Source organism: Mustela erminea, chromosome 5 (assembly GCF_009829155.1).
Source record: "Mustela erminea isolate mMusErm1 chromosome 5, mMusErm1.Pri, whole genome shotgun sequence".
NCBI classification, from domain to species: Eukaryota; Metazoa; Chordata; class Mammalia; order Carnivora; family Mustelidae; genus Mustela; species Mustela erminea.
The window spans coordinates 105,178,705-105,196,197 of NC_045618.1; the positions used below are offsets into that span (position 1 = coordinate 105,178,705).

The window sequence follows — 17,493 nt, forward strand, 5'->3', positions numbered from 1 at the left end:
GACATTGGGCCATGTACAGCCTCAATCTCTTCTACTATGATCACTAATTCTGGGTCATTTAGCAACCCCTCGGATGGCTAAGGAGAAAGGCTGATTAACATCCACTGGATGGGTCCAATTCTTCACCTGTCTGCAAAAAGCATCTTCTGTGGAGGTCGGTCCCAAAAGACTCAGGGGTGCACACATTTTGTGGCACACCTACAAGCTTTCTACCTACTTCTTCCCCAGACTTCCTTGTCAGCAGTCTTCCAGTTCTCTTCCTTCTAGAGCCCCTCACTAATCAGTCAAACTATTTGCCATGACCAGGAGCCCATGCACATACCACGTATATTCATCAGACCTCTTCTACCTCCACGCAGAGTGGACACAATGTACTTAGGATGCCTTAACTAGTAGTCTTCATTCCCTTCCTCCACTACTGATGTTCAGTTTCTGCTGGTGTAGGTGGTTGGTCCGATGGGATAATCCAGACTCTCATCTTAAGGGACCTGAGTCCCTGGTTATCATGTTCTTCTCAGGCCCTAGTCCTGCACTTGTCCATTGATAGTTAAAATTGGACATGGAAGCACCAGAGATACAGCAGTGGGTATACTGAACACCAACTGTGTTCTTCCCTGCCTGCTCCTGATAATTAACCATCTCATAGTGCCCTGCAAGTCAGACAGACCTCCCTTGGCACCACCCTGAACTTGTCGCTAGTTGCAGTAATTGTATGTACCTTGCTTCTGATGTTTAAGGACAGCTAACTATAATCCCTCTTTGTTCTCAGAGAGCCCATTTCTGTAACACCATCTCCACCAACATCCCTGACCTAAGCTGGGGAAGAGGACAGCCACCACTAAGCTGCTCAATGATGCTGGTGCCCCTTGCCTTCCCGCAGAATGTAGAATATATTGGCTGGTAGCAGTTTTTAGATTTAAGTAGTATATCTATCTTTGCATGCCCACTTCTTTGTGCCTTTTGAAACTTTCCTCTACCACCTGCCAGGCCAGTTCTGATACTTCTCCACTTAGTATGGCCATCCCTTTTCCCAAGCTTCTAGGAGCATTCCCAGCACTATATCAGCGCAGTCTCTGGGGTCCATTCTGGTCTATTAAATCTTATTTTGCAAGAGAGTACTTCCATTTCAAACTCTCCCTTACTTAATTTTAGGTTCTACTCTCTTGAGTCAGCAACTCCAGCAACCAGTCCCAAGCATACTACCCTGGCCATAGGGCCTTCTGTGTTTCGTCTCTCATTCTTACTCAGCCTAGCATATCCTCAATCTATGCTGAGATTATTGGTCTGGTTACCAGGAGGGGAGGTGGCGTGCTGGGAGGGAGGAAAGAGGGAGATTACATGGTCTTTCAAGGCACCTGCATGAGTTGAATCTTCTGCATGTTCTCCAATCAAGGGGTTCCACTACATTCTGACAAGGAGGAAGGCCCCCTTCTATAGGCTTGCTGGCTTCAGGGAATTTGGAAGGTCCATTTTCAAACATATATACCTACATAGCTCTATCTCAAATCACAGGGTCCCACTTGGACCTTGGTGTAAAGTTCCACTACTTTATGATAAAGTCCTGAGCCTGGCCCTCCATCTGTCTACACTTTGGCTGTAAGACGTTAGGGTCCACTGAAATGTTAACAAACAGGCCCTTTGGCTTCTGTGTTTTGCCTCAAATTAGGTATTGATCACTGACTGGAGCCTGATCTTTTCTCCTTTCATCTTATCAGTGGCTCTCAACAAAGCCATACAATTCCATGGTCTTCATAGAATCCTTTCTCACATGCCCCTTACACAATAGAGACATTGCACAAGACAGTACATCCCCCTCAACTGGTCCCCCAACCCAACTTACCACTGGTGAAAGTGCTAACAATTGTACTGTGACTACATGCTAGGAGCTAGTCATACTCTATATACTGCCAATGATGGAGTTATTGCTTGTTGGCTGGTGAGCTCCAGAATCTGTGTATTTTAGAGTCTGGTTCCTAGGACTCTTTGGCACCAAGTATCTTACATTGGGCTCTCTGGAAACCCAGTGAGTGGGCATAAACTTGGGTGAGGTATTTCCCTAAATTAGGCACATCTCTGAGCTGTTAGCCAACAGTATTGCCAATGGCAAGCTGCACTTGCTCTAGACAATGGCCCTAGGAGAGCACCACAGTGTCTGCTACAGATAGTTTAAAGTTTCCACCTGATCTCCACTGTTCCCCAACCCCACTGACCCCATCTGCTGTTGGGGAATCCAGTTCCAAGGCAGTATACCACTCACTGAACTCAGCATGGTTATACAATACAGCCACTACCAAGTTTATCAAAGATATGAGTGTCTCCCTCACCAGTGAATTTCTTATTATTAAAATGACGACAGTGTCCTTTAGACTCTCCCAGGGAATATAATCAGGTGACTGGTTATGAGTTTATGCATCAGAAGTATATCCTCAGATTTGCGCATCCTTGAGCCTTCTGACCCCTTCTTCTATGCCAAGGAACTTCTGCATCTCCACTTTGTTTCAGAAACCAGTTTCAAACTCAGAAGGAACAATCCCAATAAACTTTAGACTAGCTTTACAAGTACTCTAGGGTTTTGAATGTATGCTGAGTCCTGAGTTACAGGTGAAAATACCCATACCAATGAGTTTAGTCTTCTATTCCACCTCCTCGTCTAAAACCCTTGAGATCTTTTCTGCAAGGACTCTCCCCTTTCCTGCCAGTTCTTACTATTCCTTTGCAGATCTTATAGAAACTGAGCTAACAAAATTTATCAAGCCCAGGAATCAGTCATGGAAAACTGAGGCAAGGGTATGGTTGCTGGAATTGAGAACAAAGTGGAAAGTTGGTGACAAGGGAAGGTAAAAGCAGGAGCTGCAGTTAGCCAGATTTTACCATTCAGAGGAGGAAATATCTAAAATATGTCACCACCTTGAGATGACCTTCTTTCAGTGCTCACAAAAACTCACTTTAGCGAATATTCTCATTAGCCTTTCCACCCGCGCTATGTCTTCTCAGCTCTATCACTGAGCAGAAGTCCATTTAGCATAAATCAAGTACAGACTGGAGCTGGTATTGCAGCAAGAGCGACTTCAGATGCTGGCCTAGAGTTCCTTTATCTCCCCCAACTCAGAACTGAATTGGTTTCCGAGTCAACAAATGGACTGAGCCTAGATGGGGGTGCTCCGGGACATAGAGGCATTACATAGAATGCTTATAGTCCTGGGGTGGGAAATAAGATAGAGCCTCCATTTACTTCTCAGCAACTCTACTTAGCACTTAGGTGCTCTCAAAGTTATGGAGCTTGCTAAGTTTCAATTACCCACTCATTTGTAAATCGGGAATGATAACAGCCATCTCAGTGCACTTCGGTGAGGACTTAGTAAAATATTACATGTGGAGTACATGTGGAGTACTTAGAATCATGCCCAGTGATTAACCAGTACTCAGTAAGTGGCAATAGTAATGGCAGTGGTAGCTGTTCTTACTATTAGGGATGAAAATAAAGGAGTTGGAGAGCAGAGGACCAAGCTGTTAATTATAACTACTGCCAAGAGAATGGTAACCTCTGGCCAATGCAACAGAGGAACTCACAGGTCAATGCCAAGGGAAGCTGGGGAGAGCTATAAATTCCCTAGGGACCTAGGCAACTTCAACAGCCCCATAGCAGATGACAGAGCATGGCAGCAGAGTGGTAAGCACCACAGAACCACAGAGCACATGTCAGGAGTCCCAGAAGAAGCAACTCACATGTAATGAGCCTTGCTAAATTTAAATATATATGCAAAATTGGCAGGGAGGCAATAGCCGAGTTAGGTAGTTTCATACATGGTGGGCTTGCAAACCGATATAAATCCATTGGAAAGTGGTTGAGTAATCTATTAACCATCATAAAATGCTCACGACCCAATAACCCACTTCTGAGAATGTAACCTAAGAAAATATTTCCAAATATAGAAAGATCTCTAAGTGTAAAAACTAATTCTGTCATATATCATATTATTTATAGTAACAAAACATCAGAAGGAAACTAAATGTTCAACATAAAGAGATAATGATATAAATACTCATGCCAATTATATGAAATATCATGCATTCATTTAATATATGTATCAAGTATTTATAATAACATTAAAATAAAACCTTCATGTTAAATAAAAAAATAGAATACAACTGTGCACATATATTTTAAGGAGTATATAAAAAAGAAGCAAAAGCTTACTCAGGAAAACTACGGGAAAAAAAATCCACATGTCCTATGAACCTTCTCTGTAAGGTCACGAGATATTTGACTAATGAATGGACGTAAGTGAAGGACTTAATGTCCTAAAATCAGAACAGGAAACAGGTCTCTTCTCTTGTCCCAACACCAAAGGCAGGGTAGCGGCTGCATACAAAACTGTCTTAGAAAGGATTCTAAACCTTGGGTGTGGCTCGACTGGAAAGAGGATCAGGATTGATTGGTAATGTCTGCCATGGGCAAATTTGAGAACAGTGGTAGAAGTTGCTCAGAACATTTGCAATCCTCAGGTATGAGTCCTTTTCCAGAACATTTGCAATCCTCAGGTATGAGTCCTTTTCCAGATAATCACTGTAGCATAAGAAATGTGCGTTACCAAGTGAGGTTGTTGTGAAGGAGATCCCTCCACTGAGAAGAAAATAGAAGTACATGACCATTCAGGGGAGAAGGTTCATTCCAGCCCTGAGAATCATGAGTGAAAATATTTTAGGCCCTCACAGGGTTAGCAAGGGAGAAGTCTTGGGGAAACTGAGAGCAGTAAGAAGGTTTTGGAGCCCCTCAAATATCACAACAGGTTACTTGATAGACTTGGCCCATAGGCCATCCAAACAGAACGCTATGATTATGGATTCTTCACTTGGCCCATCATTCCAAAAGAAAAGTAGATAAAAGCAATTTCATACGACAGTTCTGAAGAAGCAATTTGCTTGTAAAGATCATGCCTGGAGCCTATCAAATTGCAGGTGTATTTGTATATCAGGTTTCACTGCTTCCTGACCAGGCAGTAATCAGTCTGTACACTTGACCCAACCTGAGAGTCTCTGAACGTGAAACAGGGAACCCTCCAGCATCCCTGAAGTTATTCATGTCATTGATATTCTTACCACTCCAGTCAGCATCAAGTTACTCAATTGAGCATAAATTTTTCCCTCTAAGTTCAGTCAAAGGTTAACCTCTTCAAAAGAAACTGTCGAAACCTGACATCATGTTTGGTTTGCATGAAATGTACAAACGTGCTCCCCACATTAAGTCTTCGGGGTCAGGGTGGAATCAACACGCATTTGAGTTCTGAGCAAAAGCTGGCCTGTGGCAGCTTGCTTGGGAAGTGAGGCTCACCGCAGCAGGTAAAACACAACAAACAATGTGACTTAAAATAATTAGTTCCCATGCTGAGCAATCCATACAGTTTTCCTACACCAGGTGCTTGAAGCTTTCTTTTAGATTTAAAAAAAAAAAAAAAAAATGGACTGATGAGCTGGGAGAGGAGGCTTGAGATACAAGTTGAGAAAGGAGGCTGGACTTTTCTGGCATATTATAAAGCAGAGCTGAGAAAAGCAAAAGGCCATATGAAGCCAAAATTTCCTGTGAATAATTAAGTTTTACTCCATCTGGGTGTCTTTCAGTGGTCTAACCATTTCAGCCGGAAATTTTGTTCTGTTTCCCAGTGCTCTCCAGTTGGGAGAGCTTGCTGTGATCTTTGTTACTACAGCCAGTATTTGTTTGGGTACTAAGGACAAATAAAGTTTTGGCAAAAATTTCCCCAGGCCAAAAGCTCTTGGGGAATGTTAGCATTTGCCCATTGAGCTTTATTTGCCAAAAACATTTGGATGAGTGGGACAGCCAAAGCAGCCAGAAGTATTTTTGCCTCATGACTCATTTTAACCAAGAGCTGTCAGGCCCAAACACACTCAGAATTAGAACATGAAGTACAAATACATCTGGAGAATTGTGATGACCCAAATATATCTCAGGTTTCTAGAAGATACTTATTGTAAGGGCAATGATGTAAGTTACATTTCAGGTTCCCCATGAAACAAGGTCTTGCTTTTGCTTTTACTTTTTACAAAATAGGAATCTCTGATGGCAAGTAGTGCTGTTCCTTGACGTGTCGCAACCTACGTCTATTTTATGACTATTCGGAAATTGCTAGCTTCCAAACATAGTTCTTACACAGGAAAAGAATTAATCTAGGTCATCCTTAATTTAATAGAGTTTAGGAGCCCTGATGCCCATTCAGTTAATTAATATTGGAAAAAGAGTCCAAATATCAGCCATTTGTAAAAGCTCCTCAGCCTGATGAACAGAGAAAGATAAGCATTTCATTAGCGCAATGACCACTTGCATCTAATTCTTTGATGTGCCCTAGGTAAGCAACTCCGAATGCCATTACAAGGGCATTCTTGGAATACGGTTCCCAGCTGTCATAAACGGAAATGGCTCTCATGGCTTGTTTTTATTTTAATAACTTAATTCAAATAGATTCTGACTAAATCGACTGCATTTTCATATGAAAATATTGAGCAAAAATTATGCATCAGATAAGTTTTTCATACCACCTTGGTGCTCAGAGGTTAAGGTATTTAGAATTTCAGATACCGAAACTTGCCCTTGGGGAAGTCCTTCTATGATAACAGAAAATCTCAACAAACTTGGAGTAATGGAGCGCGTTTAAGCCTGTTCTCCATTTCAATCCATCTGATGCTTGGCTCTAGCTGATTTTCTCCTGCAACAAGACTTTCTAGTTTTAGAATTCCTCCGCTAGTGAGCGGAGGAATAATAATCTATTCTAAAATAATCCATTCCATGTTGGAGAGTTGTAGCTTTAAACATCTTTTTACATACATTAAGGGCACCTGGGTGTCTTAGTTAAGTGACTGCCTTCGGCCAGGTCATGATCTCAAGGTCTTGGGACTGAGTCCCACATCAGGCTTCCACCTCAGCAGGGTATTTGCTTCTCCCTCCCCCCTGCTCATTCTCTCTCTTGCTCTCTCTCTCTCCCATGCTCTCTTTCTCCAATAAATACATAAAATCTTTAATTTTTTTTTAACATGCATTTGCTCCAAACCTTCTTCCCTGTGATCTCCACCACTTCATCTACGCACTATCTTGTGGAATCACGCTGAAATTCCCCTTTCTCAGGATAATCATCCATAATGTCTTTCCTCAGAGTTTCTCTTTTCAAGACCCCCTATTCCCATACCTCTCTTCTGGTTCAAACCCTACCACCTCCTTAGCTGGCTGACCTTGGTAAGAGAGCTGGTGTCATTTTAAGTAACAGATTGTTTATCAGTTTTTTCTAGTGAGAACCATAAAACCAACAACTTGCAGGACTGTCGTAGGACTACATAAAGTATCAAATGCAGTATATGCCTGATAAATGTTGGCTTTCCCTTCTTATCTTCAAGTGAGACACCCATAACCAAATGAGATGAAATACAGTGTTTGGGACACTCTCCTTCACATCATGGGCCAATACCTTCACCGAAGGCTGGTGTTTTCTGCAGCTGTGTCACACGGATGACTAATGTTTTGTGTTATGGACTGACTGGTGTCCCTCTAAAATTCATATGTTAAAATCCTCACATCTAAAGTGACTATGTTTGTAGAGGTCACTAAGGTTAAATGAGGTCATGGGGGCCCTAATGGGATAGGATTGGTATCTTTATGAGAAGAGGAAAAGAGACTAGCTCCTTCTCTCTCTATGTTCAGAGAAAAGCAGTGTGAGGCTGCAGTGAGAAGGCAGCCATCTGCGAGCCAGCAAGAGAAACCTCACCAGAAACTGAATTGGCAGATACCTTGATGACAGACTTCTAGCCTCTAAAACTGTGAGAAAATAAATGTCTGTCATTCAAGCCACCAACTCTGAGGTATTTTGTGACGGCAGCCTCAGCAGACCAATAGAAGTTATCTGTTGTCAATCATCTGTCATGTCTACATTTTCCCTCCTCATATGTGGCTGTGAAGCCATGTCTACTTAATAAACCTGAAGCATCATGAGAGACAAAGAGATGGGGAGACTTGCTCTTCATGAAGGCAAGTGCTAGACACCACCTTTTAAATGCTTCGTGAAGAACTCTTTCCATCAAATTTGACAGAATCTTACCCAGGGTTCGTGTCAGCTCATCACGTTACAGTTGGTAAAAGGACACAATTATGAAAATTTGGAATCATACTGGCTCATCTCCAGGCTTCTGAAACCTCCTTATCTCTTTTTTTTTTTTTTTTAGTCTCTCAGGAATAATAATAATAATAGCAACCATTGCTAGGCATCATGCTCTGTGCCTCAGTTTTCTCACCTATAAGATGTGGATGATAGTAATAATCCCTGTCTTCTAAAGCTGCATAAAGATTAAGTCATTTAGCTAAAGTCACATAACTAATAAGTGGGAGAGGCCAGATGCCACCTAGTTATAGGACCTTGAGCAAGTTACTTGACCTCCTTATGCCATAGTCTCCTTATCCATAAAATGAAGACAACAACAGTACCTACCACATAGAGCAAATATGAGGATTAAATTATTTAGTATGTGCAAAGTTCTTAAAGTACGCACACTGTCCTATAAATCACGAAATTCAGGCCTGGCCTGAGGCCTCGGCTAGAACCATCAGCTACCTGAGGGCAGGAGACCCTTTGTCTTATTCACTGCTCTATTCCCTACTCCCAGTGTGTTACCTGACATGCAACAGTCATTCCCTGAGTATTTGCTGAATCAGTCAATGGCAGGTACCCAGTAGATAAAAGTTGTGAAAGAAAGGTAAAGAAGAAGAGAACAGAAACTGGGTAGGGGCTTGAAGTTCCTTTTATCTCCACCTACTAGGCTTCCAGTTTTCTCATTTCTTACGTTCTTTCTATGGGCCAAAGGGTGTTTCTGGGAAATCCCTCCCTCACTGGAGAGGGACAGCAAGTGGCCCAGTCATGTACTCTATGCCTTCCCAAACTTCCTCTCAATGTCCAACCCCTCTGTGGTCTTTCCTGTTGAGCTAAAGTGCCGTGAAGACTGGGGTCTTACTCATTCTGCTTTCCCTTGGGTCTCCAGGGCCCTGCCCATAGAAGTTGCTCAATAAATAGTTGTGGGGAAAAAAAAAAAAAAAAAAACAAGAGAAGGCGGGAGAGGCCAGGATGAGGAAGGAACCTAGAGAGAGAAGAAGGGAAGGAGGGAAATAATACAGGGTCTCTGGGAAGTTCTGTCTGGGAGGAAGGGTGCTCTGGTGGAAAAAGCAAGGAAAGGAATGACGTAAGAACAGAGCAGTTGGTATATAATTCATCTAGACTGAGACACCTGAATTTATTCTAATCAGTTATCTCCAATGTTTGAGACACCTGAATTTATTGTAAACAGTTATCTATTCTTTGATATTTACCTCAGTGTCATGGGTTTAAGTTCCTCATCGCCAATGTTTGATCTCCTTTTCGACCTGACGATGATCATGTTCCCTGATTCTGGATTCGACCAAAAATGCACATGTGGCCTGAAGATTAATGATGCAACACATGGCATAAACTCTGCTCCCCATGAGAAATGCCCTAGAGGAGTGCAGAGATGGGGAGGATTATTGTACACCTGGGAGGTCAAGAGAGTCTCCAGGTAGGAGGATGGAAAAGCCAGCCCAAGACAGAGGCAATGGAGGCATTGACCGAGAGCCAACAAAGGTGAGGAAACACGGACCTCAATCCTCATCCCAGAGGATGACACCCAAGGACAAGTTTATGATTGTGAAAATGAGATAAGGATGTGAAGCATGGCTAATACTGGGCATTACTTTGAGCCGAAAATTGTGTTCAATGGTTAATGATATATTAACTTCTATTGATATATAGTATAACTATATATAGGTATGTATGTATGTATATACCATATATAATAAGAAGGGACTGTGTCAGGGTCGCCTGGGTGGCTCAGCGGGTTAAGCCGCTGCCTTCAGCTCAGGTCATGATCTCGGGGTCCTGGGATGAAGTCCCTGCTTGGCAGGGAGCCTGCTTCCCTCTCACTCTCTCTGCCTGCCTCTTTGCCTACTTGTGATCTCTCTCATCAAATAAATAAATAAAATCTTAAAAAAAAAAAAAGAAAGAAAGAAAGAAAGGGACTGTGTGAGAGAGGGGTGAGCTAATTTGCCTGCGATCATTCAGTGTATATGTGGCAGAAGCAGGGTATGAGGATATGAGGATATGGACCAGGAGCAGAGACCCGCCATGGTGGCCACAGCGCCCGTGGGCCAGCATTGGCTGAACTGGGGCCTGAAAACAGACCAGAGCCCCCACATACTCCAGAGCCTCTTTTGGGTGACCTTTCAAACATTTGGAACTGATCATTCAATGGTTCAAAACAATAACCACCACCAAAAAACCCCACAAAAAAACCAAAAAACCCCAAACCCAAGCAAACAAACAAACAAAAAACCTTCCAAAAAAGGCAGTACTATTTGGATATGGATTTTAAGCCTTGTCGGAGTAGAAAGGAGGTTTTTAGCAATCACAGGTCAATCTTTATTTTAGAGGACAGAAATGAGTCGGCCATGTCTTGGTGGCCCACGGCCACATATGGAGTCAGCCGCGTCACATGGAACTCGGGCGCCGGAAGTCTAGCCGGGCATTCTTCCACATCACCACACTCATGCAGGTGCCTCCAACAGCTCTCTGCTCGGTTGCCTTAACTTTTCTAAATTACTAAACAGGATGGCTTATCTATGGATTTCAAATGAGCTATATAGAGGTGAAGTATATCCATCTTAATTTCCACACGGGCTGTGTTTTGGACAGATATTTAAAATTCCGAACGAGGTTGCATCCTGGCGACGTTCAGCTAGATGGAAACAGAAGCAAACAAACAAAAGGAAGGCTTTGGAACTGACCTCACAGCTGCAGGGGGAGAATGGCTTTGAGGCGGTTAGTCCCAGCGAGGAAGGGTGAGGAGAAGCCGCGTGTCTACACCCTCCACATACATATTCAGACGCTTTGTCAAAAAAGCTCAGAGCTGGAGCATTTCAATTAACAAAGTGGGATGGTTTACCTGATAAAATGCTCCCTGTGTGAGTGTAATTACATATTTATACCCCACAGAGATTTTTTAATTTCTGTTTGGTTTGTTTGCCTTGAAAGTGTTTGTCCCTGGAAGTGTTCTTGATGTGCAATTTTAAAGCAGTATTGGCCAACTGTGTGGCTTGTTTTCATTTTAGATTCATTACAGTTTGAAGATGATGCGTTTCCCCCTGTCTACACACAATATCGATACTTGCACAAGAAGACAATGCATCAAGGAACAGGAAAAGCATTAAAGGAATACTGTCAAGTACCTGTCTTCTGGTTCTCCCCTAGTACTGCTCTCTTTTTCACCCACCCGAGGCTGCTAATTGAATCTAAATGCTTGACAATATGTTTTCTTTCTTTGCAAGTTTCCTTGTTTCTGTCTTCTGTTCGGAAAGCCTTTCCTTCATCCCTCTCCACCCTCCCCATCCGCAGAGCAAAGAAAGCTGAAAGCATGGAGTTCCTTTCTGTGGCTCTCCTCCCCTCCCTTTCCTGATGAGTACACAAACACACACATACGGACTGCCAGTTAATTGGGGTTGCTTTCATTCCACCACCAAGCGGCAGAGCCCCCGCTATGTCCTGGGTACCACTGATAGGCTTTGGGTATACAGAGATAAGTCTTAGTCCCTGATGTCACCGATCTGTGCGCTAGCAGAGAAGCCAGGTGTGGAGAGAAGCAATTACAGCCTCGCAGAGCAAGTGCTGTAACCAGGCTATGCAAGAAGTACAGTGGTGGCATCATGGACGTGGAAATTAATTCTGCCCAAGGCAGGCTTCATGGTGGAAGAGGTGGTCCCCCCACAAACTTGAGAGCTTACCAATTGCTCAGACCACTGATAAAGCCCTGAAGAAGACAACACGGTCCTTGAATTCATTCTCCTAGGAGGAAGCAGACATTAAGGAAGAGAATAAAGAAGATAATTGCAGATTGTGGTAAGTGGTGTGAAGGGAATAATGATAGAGACGTAGGCAAGGCCTCTTTGAGGTAATGTTTAAGTTATGACCTAAAAAAGGAAGAATGACAAGGAGCTATTCACATGCAAAGCTAAGGGAAGAGCAAGTACCAGGCCCAGAAAGAGGCTGGAAGAGGCAAGAAGCATTGGGGAGGTAGGTCTTGCCGGGTACAGCAAGGTGGACAAAGCAAGGGACTTAGCTGGAACCAGGTCCCAGAGAGCCATCGAGCCCATGGTAAGTGTTAGGTAAATTTTTTTCTCAGAAATAGAGATCAGGGTGCCTGGGTGGCTCAGTGGGCTAAATCATCTGCCTTTGGCTTAGGTCATGATCCCAGGGTCCTGGGATCAAGTCCCTGCATCAGGCTCTCTGCTCAGCAGGGAGCCTGCTTCCTCCTCTCTCTCTGCCTGCCTCTCTGCCCACTTGTGATCTTTCTCTGTCAAATAAATAAATAAAATCCTTAAAAAAAAAAAAAAAAGAAATAGAGATCAAAACCATGATGAGATATCACCTCACACTTAATCAAGAACGGCTATCACCAAAAAGACAAGGGATAACAAGTGCTGGCGAGCGTGTGGAGGAAAGGGAACCCTTGTGCAGGGTGGGCGGGAATGCAAAATGGTGCAGCCACTGTGGAAAACAGTATGGAGGTTCCTCAAAAAAATTAAAAATAGAACTGCCATATGATCCAGCAATCCCTCCTCGAAGTAGATATCCAAAGAGATATCTCGAAGAGATATCTGCCCTCCCATATTCATTGCAGCACTATTCACAACTGCCAAGATATGGAAATTACTTAAATGTCCAACATCAGACAAATGGTTGAAGAAGGTGTAATCTATATAAATATACAGCCATGAGACAGAAAGACATCCTGCCATTTTCAACAACGTGGACGGGCCTTGAGAACATAATGCCAAGTGAAATAAGTCCCACAAAGAAAAACAAATACTGTATGATCTCACTTACATGTGGAATCTAAAAAGTTGAACCCATAAAAACAGAGGACAGTGGTGGTTATCAGGGGCCAGGGAGTGGGAGAAATGGCGAGATGCTGGTCAAAGTAAAAACTTCCAGGAATAAAATGAGTAAGTTCTGGGGTTATACTGTACAGCATGGTGATTATGGTTAATAATACTGCGTTATATACTTGAAAGTTGCTAAGAGAATAGATTTCTTTTTTAAGATTTTCTTTACTTATTTGACAGAGAGATGAGAGAGCACAAGCATGGGGAGGAGCAGTGGGAGAGGGAGAAGCAGGCTCCCCGCTGAGCAGGGAACCCAATGCAGGCTCCATCCCAGGACCCTGGGATCATGACCTGAGCCGAATGCCTGAGCAGATGCCTAACTGACTGAGCCACCCAGGCGCCCCAAGAGAAAACAGACCTTAAATGTTCTCACCACAAAACGAAATGGTAATTATGTCATGTAAAGAGTATTAGTCGACACCATGGTGATAAACATTTTGCAATGCCTAATGTATCAAAGCAACAAATTGTCCTCCTTAAACTTGCACAATGTTATTTGTCAGTTATATGGCAATAAAGCTGGAAAAAATTTTAAATTACAAAGGTTTTATTCCCAGAAAAAAAAAAAGTCATTGAAGAATTTCAAACAAAAGAATGACATGATTTAGGTTGTTAAAAGATCAGTTTGGTCATTTTACAGAGAATGGGTAAAGGAACAATAGTTGAAATGATAACAAAATTGAGAAGGTAACTTGGTTAATTCATTGGTTAACGTCTATCCTCTCTAATAGACTGTAAGCTCCAGGAGGACAAGAGCAATGTAGCAACATACGTGGTAATGTCCAAAACACAGTAGCAACTCAAGAAATAATTAATGAATGAACAACTGGCACTCTGAGTCAAAACCAGCCTATGCAAAGGCAAGGGAGCTGACTGACTTTACTGCTCGTCACGGACCAGAATACCATCATTCTGAGAGATGGAATTTGTGCAATGAATTCAGCCAATGGCATTCCCATACTTGCCTAGGAGGAAACAACCCTGCCCTGGGCTTCGCTCGTGCAGCTCACCCCATTCACTCACGTTTAGCAGGATGCTCAGGGGAGGATGCTGTCTGCAGGAAAGAAACAATCCACCCATGAAGTTGTGTTGGCCAAGGAAAGACAGTAATTGGTCCCACTGAATGCCCAGCACTGGGCAGTGGGAAAGAATGAGACCAAAACACGAAAAGAAGAAATACACTGTTAAGAGATGTAGAGAGACCAGAGCAGGCTTCACCATTGAGGTCCTGGATCCAGCGATGTCTGCCTTCCAGGTAACACGAGCAGATTTTTGGGGATAATCTAATTGAAGTTGGAATTCTTTTTATTACAACCAAAGAGTTATGATCGGCTACTATCCCTGACTTCATCCAATTCTCCTGCTCTGGGAATCTAGAACAGAAGCAGTTTGCTGGTAGGCAGAGAGCATCAGTGGAACATTTGGAGGTCAGGTTTCAACTCTAGCTGCAAGCCAGGGAGACAAACATCACACAAAATTATGTGGATTCAGTCTTTGTATTAGGTCTCTGAATTTCTGGCATTCTATACTCACAGGCTGGCCTCTTTCATCACAGCCAGGAGAGCCACATACAACAGCACATCCATGGAGGCCCTTTGCTGATTACTCAGAATATTTGGGCTCTGAGTCATTTCTTAGGGTATCACCATTAAGTGCAAGAGTATAACCGCTGTTTTGAAATAATTGTGACAGCTCACGGTCAAGGCCCGTCCTCTGGGAGCCACCATATTGAGATTCTGCCCCTGACTGTCATCGCGATCTCGAACAAATTACCCTCTGCTGTGTGCCCCTTCTTCCCATAATTTTCCTAAACTGTTTTTTTTTTTTTTTACCTTTTAATTTCCCTTCAAATGCAGTGAACATGCCATTTGATGTTCCAATAAGCTCCCACTGCGTATTACGGAGTCAAGCTGAAGGTTTCCTCACTATCCATTGTTTACAGACATAAAAATAATCAGCAAAATAAAAACATATGCCAAAGAGGAGAGAGCTTTGCTTTGGGTTGTATTGTGAACCAGACAAGGGGCTCCTCCTCATCACATCTTTATACAATGGGCCTCAGGATTTAGTTTGAATTTAGATGCTGAGGACTCATAGAGGATAAGGCACATTCATATATGGACATTGAAACACCATCTTCTACTTTCCTCTTGGTATCCAGGCTATGATGTCATTTTAAATAGTGGTGTGTGAAGTTCAAATGCTTGAGATGTTTGCTGTATAAGTCAATCAATAATAATAATAATAATAATTGCATATTTATCCACTAGGCTACCTGGAATATAGTCGTGTTATTTTACTCAGCATTCAGGGAAATGCAGGGTTTTCATTTTCTCTCTCTTTTTGGAAGGAAGCATACTGCTGAGACTATTAAGGAAAATGCAAATCTCCTGGCTGTTTGGGAAGGCTCCAAAAGAGTGAAAGTGAGCAGTTGTTACCAGCAGTGTTTGGATGAAAATGTAAAATCTTTGTCTTTAAAAATGTTTGTTTAACTGAGGAGAGTTTACACAGCTTGTAGAGAATTATAGTGGAAGAAATTACATTTCGATTGTACCGTCATCAGTTTTCTCCACCTGCCAGTTGTCCCCATTGTAGTCTGCTGGGGCATTAGTGATGCTTAAAATGATCAAAGAAATGATCAGAGAGAAATAAACACACACACACACACACACACACAGAACCGTTCTTAAAGATGGTAAAGAATAGATTTAGTTCAAAATGGGAATTTGCATCCCTCCTGGGCCACACACATTCAGAATAATTTCTTCTAAAATGAATTTGTCAATCAGATGAACATTCTACTTTCCCCCTGCCCATGGCTAATGAACAAGGCAGAGAACATTTAGAAAGTTCCTCAAACACTGGCTCTTTGGCAAGCACAGAACTCTGGACCTTGTACATGCTCAGTAAATATTCTTTGACTAAATTTTTATTTTTATTTTTATTTATTTATTTTTTTAAAAAAGATTTTATTTACTTATTTGACAAAGAGAGATCACAAGGAGGCAGAGAGGCAGGCAGAACGAGAAGGGGGAAGCAGGCTCGCTGCCAAGCAGAGAGCCCAATGTGGGGCTCCATCCCAGGACCCCGGGATCACGACCCAGGCCAAAGGCAGAGGCCTTAATCCACTGAGCCACCCAGGCGCTCCAAAGTTGACTAAATTTTTAAAAGGAATGTTTACTTAAAATAGTGATCAATTAGTGACTAATGATCAGTTAATGGATTTGTTTAAGTTCTTTTTGGGAAAAAACTCTACTTGAAGCAGAGGTAAGGTAATGCACATCTAGGTTTCTTTGTAACATTTTCCCCCAGACGCTTACCTTCAGCCAACCCTGGATACGGACACCACAGGTAAACACCAACGAATAATGGGTGAGCCAGAATGGAACAGAACGGCCCCTCTGTTCCAAGTTTCTAGAATCTAGTCATGATACTCTCGTTAACACTCTCTTCCTTTCATATTAACATAGAAGCCATAAATCCCGGAAAGTGTATCTACTCCTTATCATACTGAGATGATAATATGACCAAAGGAAGGATACAAGAATACCACAGCAGTCTGTCAAATTACAATTTATGAGGCCTCTGTTGGTTCCTAAACCAAACCGTTGGGTTCATGTGGGGAAGCTTTTCTTTAAAAAGTTCAATATTCTTGGGCCCACCCTAAAAAAAGAAAGAAAAAAAAAAAAAACCCTGAATATTGGTGACACCGGAGATTTATTTTTTTTAAAACTTTCTTTCTTGAGATTGGCCACATCGGGGATCTATTTCTTCACATTGTGACAGTGGGGTCCCTAAGAAGCATCTCGGCACAGGGAACATTTAGATGGGAAACAAGAAGACAGGGTTGTCTTCCAAGAAGACCTTTGGTTTCCTGCTAAGCAGATGCTTAGCCGACTGAGAGCCAGATGACGAGATTCTAGATTCACTCACTTGACATTGCTGGCTCTGCAATGGCCGGGGAAACAACTGAGTTGTTTTGAAATAAGCACCTTTCTACTCTATCAAGGTCAGACCTTTTACTTGATGTACTTAACTAACCATGTAAAATATTACATCAGCAAGCCTACGAGGCACTTAGAGATATATTCACATTTGCATAATGTCCTCTGTAAGTTAGTCTTTGGTCCTTAAGGGTGTTTAGAATAACTGCATGCAAGAATATATTTAATCCAATCTCATTTTAGCTTTTGCTCTTTTAAGATTTCAAAATTAATAAATCCTCCTGATACTCCAAATTACCATGAGCTTTTATAAGCATAACTTTGTAACTTTAACCCATTTATGAACATACCCCACAGGCAAATGTACTAATGAATAAGAAATAACATTAGAAGTTTAAAAGATGGTCTCTTTATGAAGTAATGTAAGAAAATCCTGTTAGCTGGATCAAGTACAAAAGTGCGATTTCTTAAAAAATAGAAAAGCCGTCACAAAATTACATGTAATTACAATAACCAAAGGATAGAAAGTAAGAATAGTTGAAGTACCAT

The 17,493-nt window shown here is 42.2% G+C and overlaps 1 long non-coding RNA gene across 1 annotated transcript in view; it reads right to left on the reverse strand.

Moving 5' to 3' along the window:
• Positions 1-17,493, reverse strand: part of LOC116590014 — a 45,045-nt gene that overhangs the window by 26,988 nt on the left and 564 nt on the right. The gene's annotated exons all lie outside the window — the stretch shown is intronic.